General features: G+C 41.8%; 1 non-coding gene across 1 annotated transcript; it reads right to left on the bottom strand.

The window, feature by feature from the left end:
- Window positions 1-587: 587 nt before the first annotated feature.
- On the bottom strand, window positions 588-690 carry LOC123789742 (U6 spliceosomal RNA). Its single transcript, XR_006778900.2, has one exon. It is a non-coding gene; the product is annotated as a U6 spliceosomal RNA (small nuclear RNA).
- Between the last annotated feature and the right edge of the window lie 7,291 nt (window positions 691-7,981).

Here is a 7,981-nt window from a genome sequence, read left to right as displayed (position 1 = left end):
GATTGCTTTCAGAATGAAACCATCTGACGTGACTAGAACAATGAGGTAATTTTTTAGAAGTTAGATTACCTCCACAATGTCTATTACGTATTTTTGCAACTCAGCAAATTATTTCATTTCTCTCTCCCTAGTATGGAAATTTAATCTAGGTATTTATTTCATTTTCAGTAACCTATTTGAAGAAAGACTACCCTTCAGTATACAGTATTACATTATGCATTCACAACTGATACTATAAATTATGCGATCTAACAAAAAAAATTATTAATGGTTTATGGGGGGGCAACCGTGAAATCTCAACTGCTAGCAATAGAAAGTAATTTTCCCTGTTGCCCGTCAGAAAGGTAAAGGAGCCCAGAGAGTGTGTTTAAACAGCTCTGTGGCATTTACTCTCTTGCACATGTCACTGTTTATAAAGACAAACAACAGTAAGGCCCTAAAACAAACTGGAAGTCTAAAGCCATCTTTCTTTCCTTTCTTCTCTCTTTCTTTCTTTTTTTCTCTCTCTCTCCCTCTCTCCCTCTCTCCCTCCTGCTTTTACTCTTATAAGAAATTTTTTTTCTTTTTTTTAATCTAAATTCCAGTTAAAAAATATGCAATGCTTCATAAATTTGTGGGTCATCCTTGAACAGGCCCAGGCTAATCTCTGTATCGGTCCAGTTTTAGTGTATGTGCTGCCAAAGCAAGCACAGGCCAGCTTTAAACATCAGTAAACAGATACTTTTAAACTATAGCTTGGCACTTCGATGCTTTTCGAAGGAGGTCCATTTTAACATGCAGTTTGCCACAGCCACGTAAAGGGAATTGTCAGTTTATTGTATGACATTGATGACAGAATTCGCCAGCTCTGTTCCTCTGCAGTTTTTACTAGTGCTCCCCCCAAATGGAGTATAAATATTGAAATCACTGAATGTAGGTTATAAAGACACCTCAGACTATTTAGTATCACCTGAATTAGAGAAGAGATCCTGTGAACCTGGGGATGAATCCTTGTGCGGGTCTGTGTTGCAGGAAGGGATTCCTCCAGTCTGCATGGGCATTGAGCAAGTGAGCACCCCGGCCAGGATCATTCACAGACCTCCCGGGTCAACCTGGAAGTTCCAGATGAGGGAGGAAACTGAACTTGTTGAGCTCCATCCATCTCTAGGGTTGTGTGGTGTCTTTTTCCCCAGCAGCACTTTTCAAAACCAGGAGGCTGGGTTCAAAGAGCTGATTACGATTTTGCAGAAATGGTTCCACAGAGTGAGGTCCACTGCCGTGGACACGGGGCCTGGACTGGGTAGAGAAAGTGGGGAGTGTGTGATAGATCATGGGATCAAGGCCAGAGCAGCAAAGCCATTGGGGAGATCCCCTGGGATAACACAGGTTTTCCCTCTCCTTATCTCACGTGCCCCCCCCCCCCCCGCCCCATGATGATAGCGTCATCATATAGCATTTCATCTCAAACAGTGTAGATCTGGGGGCAGATGTGGTTCAATTTGCAGAACGCTGTTTTACAGAAAGTTTTTAATTTCTAAAAACATTTTGTGTAAAAATTACAGAGAAATTAGTTATATATAGGAATTCAGTGTGGATTAGGACAGATCTTATTATATTTTCTTGGATTGTGCTCCCAGCAATTCTACTAAATCTCAAAATCTCAGAAAAACCAGACTTTATATTAAAACATCCCACCCAAAAAGAAGATGAGCCATTTCATACCCTATTTTTCAAAGACTCCATCCTAATTCTACTAAAAGTGTTGAGTAACTCATTTGTTTTGCTTAATTTTTATGTGCACTGCCATATTTCTTAATGCTAAAAATGAACATTCACTCACTACAGGATATTCTTATCTGCATTTTTCATCCTTAAATTAATACATTGATTCATCTGTAAGTTAATACACAACGATAATATTCTTAGGACTCATGAATCTGTTCTCTGCCCTTTTCCAGATTTTATTCGATGTTGGCCTAGGGTCTCTCCACCCTGTGCTACAGGAGAGGATTCCTTTTGTTTTGTTCAGAGTAGTCAATGATTTTGGTATAGGGTAGAGAGTTGCACGCAGAACTCTTGGATCATTAATGAAAATAAAACTGCTTTGCAATTTTAATTTTCCCATATGCTGCTAGTAATGAGTGAAATAAATTATTACACACTGGATTATATAATGAATTATATAGTGAAGTGGGTTGAATTATGTCTCCCCGAAAAGATATGTTCAAGTCCTCATCCCAGGTATCTGTGAATGTGACCTTGTTTATAAAGAGGGTCTTTAGCGATGTAATCCACGTAAGATGAGGATTGGGGTAGGCCCTGAAGCCAATGACTGGTGTTGTATTGTTTTTATCTTTTTTTGAAGATTTATTTATTTATTAGAGAGAGTGTGTGTGCAACCGTGCATGGCGGGAGGGGCAGAGCCTGCTGATTCAGGACTCAATCCCACGACGCTGAGATCATGACCTGAGCCAAAACCAAGAGTCAAATGCTTAAGTGTCCACACTATCCAGGTGCCCCTGACTAGTGTTTACACAAGAGAAAAGCGCAGCAGATCTGGGTACGAGACACAGAGGGCCACACACAGGGAGGAAGGCCGTTACAATGGAGGCAGAGGCTGGGGTGATGCACTGACAAGCCAAGGAATGCCAGTGATTGCTGGCAACCAACAGCAGCAAGGAAAAAGACGTGGAATGCATTTTCCGTGCAGAGCTTCCACAAGGAACCAATCCTATCAACACTTTGATATTAGATTTCTGGCTCTTGAACGGTAAGAGAATACATTTCTTTTGTTTTAAGCCACCCAGTTTGTGATCACATGTTACAGCAGCCCTAGGAAATGGATACATGCAGTATATGCACATTTGTCAAATAACCACAGTTCAGATGCTTTTTTTTTTTTAAGATTTTATTTATTTGTTAGAAAAAAACAGATTGAAAGAAGGAATGGGAGGAGGGGCAGAGGGAGAAACAGGCATGAGGGAGCCTCATGTGGGACTCAATCCCAGGACCCTGGAATCATGACCCGAGCCGAAGGCAGACACTTGACCAACTGAGCCACCCAGGCACCCCACAGTTCAGGTTCTTTTTTGGCAAAAGGAGAGTCAGCATGAGCCAGGACTTCCCATTCCTCTAGAAACATAAGTGAGAAACCCCCACTAGGGCACCTGGAGAGTTCTTTTTAATTGTTAGATATCTGAAGACATTGACTTATTTTTCCTCATAGTATACTCTTAATTTATTCTCGTCATTACCTAAAGTTACTAATAACTTGAAATATGTTGAAAGTGGAAGTCAGAATTGTTTGTTGTACAATTTGGGGTTTCACAGGAAAACATTCAACTCACAATGGAGGTTGTAACTTTTCCATCTTCAGTTGCTTCCCAAATAATTTGTATTGTAAATAAGAATCAGTTTTTCTATTAAAAATGAACATGTCACTCATGCATTAATACAAGTGTATTAGAAATGTTAAAGGTACATACACTCAGGAAGATACAAAAACAGTAGATATAAAAACAGTAACAGAATTGGAAGTTCACTATTTTCTACTTTTTGGTTGTATGAACTTCCTACTTTTTCTACCATGATTATGAGTTGCTTGATAATAAAAAAAATTAATAAAGAGTTTGCTTAGTGCATTGCATGAAATTTACATTTTTCTTAGGTCACACATTTCCCTGACCTTGTGCCAGGAGAATTAAGGCAATGGACCTCTAGTCTCCTTGCCTTGAAATTTTTTTTCCTACATGCACAAGAGTGTTAGCTTTATCAGCAATGAGATGTAAAAGAGACATAAATCATGGATGTATCTGACATTTAACCAATTTAGATTCCTTTCATACCACTTTCAATTTCAAGTGTGTCCTTTGATTCTCCATTTAGAGAAAACAACCCGTCTGCTGATCGGAGAACATCTAACCAAGGCTGCCCCATCCCTACAACTCCTGGAAGCCTACTTGGTCACAACAGAGTAAGATGTGATTGTGCTGCATGCAACTCAAGGGGCCACATGTGGCAGCCATGAGACTAACCCTATTTTCTGAAAACTCTCAGCATTTTATGGAGTCTTCAGCATTAAAAAATTTTCAGAATGCCCTATTTCATGGCATTTCCAGTTTTTAAAAGCTGGCAATATTTCTAGGCTTCCCATTAATTTAAGAGCAAACATTATAATTAAAATAGCCTACAAGGCCCTCCATGATCCAGACCGACCTTGCCAGGTGCTCCCTTACTCTCACACCCCACCCTCAAGTGGGCCATGACCTCTCCTGCCACAAAATGTTTGTTCCCTCTGCCTGGAATTCTCTTCCTCCCTACCTCTCTATCTAAATAATCCAACTCACACATCCGATTTCATCTGGGTTTTTGTTTCTTCAGAGCAACCTCCCTTTTGCCTCCAAACGATGTCAGCCACACACAACATGATATTCCTCTCCTTCCTAGCACTAACCAAGGATGAAATTTTCTATTAGTATGACTACTAATTTTTAAAAAAATTTTTTAAAAATTATTTGAGAGAGTGAGTGAGAGCAGAGAGGGAGAAGGAGACTCCCTGCTGAGCAGAGGGCCCGATGTGGGACTCGATCCCAGGACCCTGAGATCATGACCTGAACCAAAGGCACATGCTTAACCAACTGAGCCACCCAGATGCCCCACTATGACTATTTTATTAATATCTATCGCATCCTCCAGAATGTAAGTTCTATGAGGGCAGAGATGAAGCTGGTGTTTTGTTGTGGTTTTTTTTGTTGTTGTTGTTCACCATACAGTCCTCAGCACTTGGAGAGTGCCGGGCACATGTTTAGGCTATAAATACTTAATTGAACAAATAGATGGGTGAATTGGAAATACAAACTTTAAGAATTCTTCAATGCCCCCAGTTCTTGAGGACCTCTCCTTCCAAGTCTGGGAGACATGAAACCATGTGCTCACTCAGACACAGTTGGAAGGAGAGCTTTGAAAGCAGTGGAGTCTCGTGGTCATTCCTAAACCAGTGTTAAACCATGTGAGCGCTCTCCTTCCTTTTGAGGTACACTACCAGCAGTTCTCTTATGTATCTGGTTCCCAGCAAGAAATTTCTACAATTTCTTCTTTCTGTGTGCATGATGTCTTACATTGTATTACTCAGTGGAGTTACAATGAGGGTATGTTCATAAGAAGGTAGAGTCCTTCATCCCTACGTTACATGTGTTTTGTTTTGTTTTGACCTGCCGACTATTCTCTGATATCCTGACCAAGCCTCCCAAGATGGTGCCTTTCCAGACTGACCTAGCATATGGGGTTTCTAGACTCAGCACTGCCACTCAGTAAAACTTCACATGAAGTTTTGATTGCTTTCCAACAGGCATACTGAGGGCAAGAAACTGAGATGAGTTGCAAGGTTTCATTACCTCTCCATTCCTTATCAGTTGCAAAGTCAGCTATTCTGAAATCTTTCTTGTCCTCTGCCTGGAAGGGGATTCTTCAACTGCCCGGACAGTCATGCATATCAGGGCTCACATAGGACACTTGACCGTGTTTCTGAGTCCCAGAGGTTTTACTCCAGACCTCCTGCCAAGCCTCTGCTGTCACTGCTGGATACTCCAAAGGAGGGAAAGATTTTCTTACCTCTCTTTTTGTTTAACCCAAGGCAGGAATAAAGACTGTTGTGACAGCCAAACACAATGTTCTTATGCCTCACTTAGAGCACAGATGGGCAAGTGTCTGCCCATTTTTTTATAGAAACATAAAAAGAAAAATGTGGGATTTTAGGAAGAAGAGAGGCTTTTACCAGGTTGTTTAATGGTGTTACCCATTCCCTCTTCTTGCAAACAGACCAGTCATTTCAGAAAAGAGGCCTTCAGGTACCGTGCTTAAGATAGTCCCAGTCTGTTTACTACATGCACTTCCTCAGAGAAGGAAACATCATTAAACACTGGTGTCAGGGCCTCACGCACACGAGGGGCATTTCTCCAAAGGTCTCCCATGAAATAGAGCCAACCGACAACCTTCAGCGACATTGCTCCTTTTCAGTGTTGTGCTCATTTTAATTAGACGCACTCAGCGGGTCATTATGGTCGGATTCTCTGAAGGCCGCTCACTGCTGCCACCTCCAAGGTGACAGGGCACACACTGTGAGGGGAAGACCTGTGTCTGCCCTGTCCCAGCCCCAGCCGCTCCGCAGCTACGTACTCACCGTACCAAGCTTGCGAGTCCCAAGAAATTAACTTTAGAAGGCTGGCTTGTGGTGAGGCTTCAAGCATCGAGTGTGGCGTGTGGAAGGGACACGACCAGGCCTTTGTTCACCTCTGGAATCTCTCTGCACACCTTGCTTACCTGTAATGTGTGGCCCTTTTTCTTGTTTTTAAAAAACTTTAATTTTCGTAAGGATCTGGTTGGCTTTTTTTAATGATTCATGAAATGAGCGGCATCCCATTTAACAAACAGAAGGGTGCTCCCAACACTTGGCCTTTTCATACCTCTTCCTGGCGTCGAGCTTGACAAGAAAATGACGAAAAGGGAGAACCGCCCACGTATGTTTTAGAAATGAAGTGGGAAGCCCTTAAATCACTGGCCTTCCAAAAATCTTGGGATTTGCCTCTTCCTGTTTTAAGGGGATATTCTGTGTGTGGAAGTCTGATCAGGTTGCAATCTGCAAAATCGCAGCCCTTGAGAGAGCTCCCTATTCGCTATGCATCCAAGGAGACATGAGTATATTATTCCTTCCAAAGTCAGGTGCAATTGAAGCTCACTAAATTGACTCCACATCTAACTATCTTGAATAGTGACAGAGGAATAGCAAGTATTTTTTACTAAAATGCTCATTTTAACCAACACCTTCTTTGAAGATTTTTCTATCACTGATGCAGAGCACATGATCTTTCCTTTACAGAAGACGACAGAACACCAGCAAATCAATGTTTGAGTCCAGGGGCTACTGTCAGTGCCTTAAACACTTATCTAGCAACTGTGTCCTTTTGCCAGCAATGTCATGCAGAATTGAGGGCAGAATTTATTGTAAATGTAAGGAGACTAATGTCAGAGGGAAATTGTGTGTGTGTGTGTGTGTGTGTGTGTGTGTGTGTGTGTGTGTGTATACGCACATATGGGCGCCCATGTGTGTAGGGTAAGGCTGATGCAGGTGCATGCTTGTCCTCACCCCTTGATGCTCCATATTAATTATGGCCAAGAAAATAATAATTGGTATCTCAAATAATAGAAAAAATGTATTTTAACAAACAACAACTTATACCATTTCCCCTACTGAGTTCTACTCTGAGCCAGATAACAAGTTTCTTTTGATTCATTTGTTCACTCTACTCATCTTCATGGGACCCCACCATCTCCCCCCTCTGCTCTGTTCTCCTCTAGCAGAACTGTCCTGCCCTGAGTTGTGTGGAGATTGACACGGTAATGGAAAATTAACACAAGGAGGGATGCCTGGGTGGTTCAGTCAGTTAAGCATCTACCTCCGGTTCAGGTCATCAAGTCCCACATCAGGCTCCTCACTCAGCGAGGAGCATGCGTCTCCCTCTCCCTGCCACTTCCCCTGCTTGTACTCGCTCACGCTCTCTCTCTCAATTTTTTCTTAAAAAAAGAAAGAAAACACAAGAAAAGGCAAGCAAGGGGAAAATGTGGAATCAGATAATTGGACCCTTAATCAGGTTTTACTTAATTCACTTGGAAAAAGCACCTCTTCAGCAAACACTGCATTCCTCAAGGTTACTTTTGTCACATCTCATAGTGGTTATCATTTATTGAATGATCTTGATGTAATAGGCGCTGTGCTGAGGGCTGTGCGTCCATCAGTTCATTTAATCCTCACAGCGCTGCTCCGTGGCATTGCTGTTTTTATCCCCCTTTTACAGCAGCAAACACTGAGGTTCAGAGAGGTTGAGTAACTCATCCAAGGTCAAATGCCAATAGATGATGGGCAGACGCAGGATATGAACTTGACAGTGTGGTCTAGAGCTTGTGCCCTAAATTAGTACTTCTCTCACCTTTTATTTTTAGTTTTGGA

This window comes from Ursus americanus, chromosome 3 (genome assembly GCF_024610735.1).
Source record: "Ursus americanus isolate L20-20 chromosome 3, mUrsAme1.1.p, whole genome shotgun sequence".
Classification (NCBI taxonomy): Eukaryota; Metazoa; Chordata; class Mammalia; order Carnivora; family Ursidae; genus Ursus; species Ursus americanus.
This window is presented reverse-complemented; position numbering and strand designations above follow the sequence as displayed.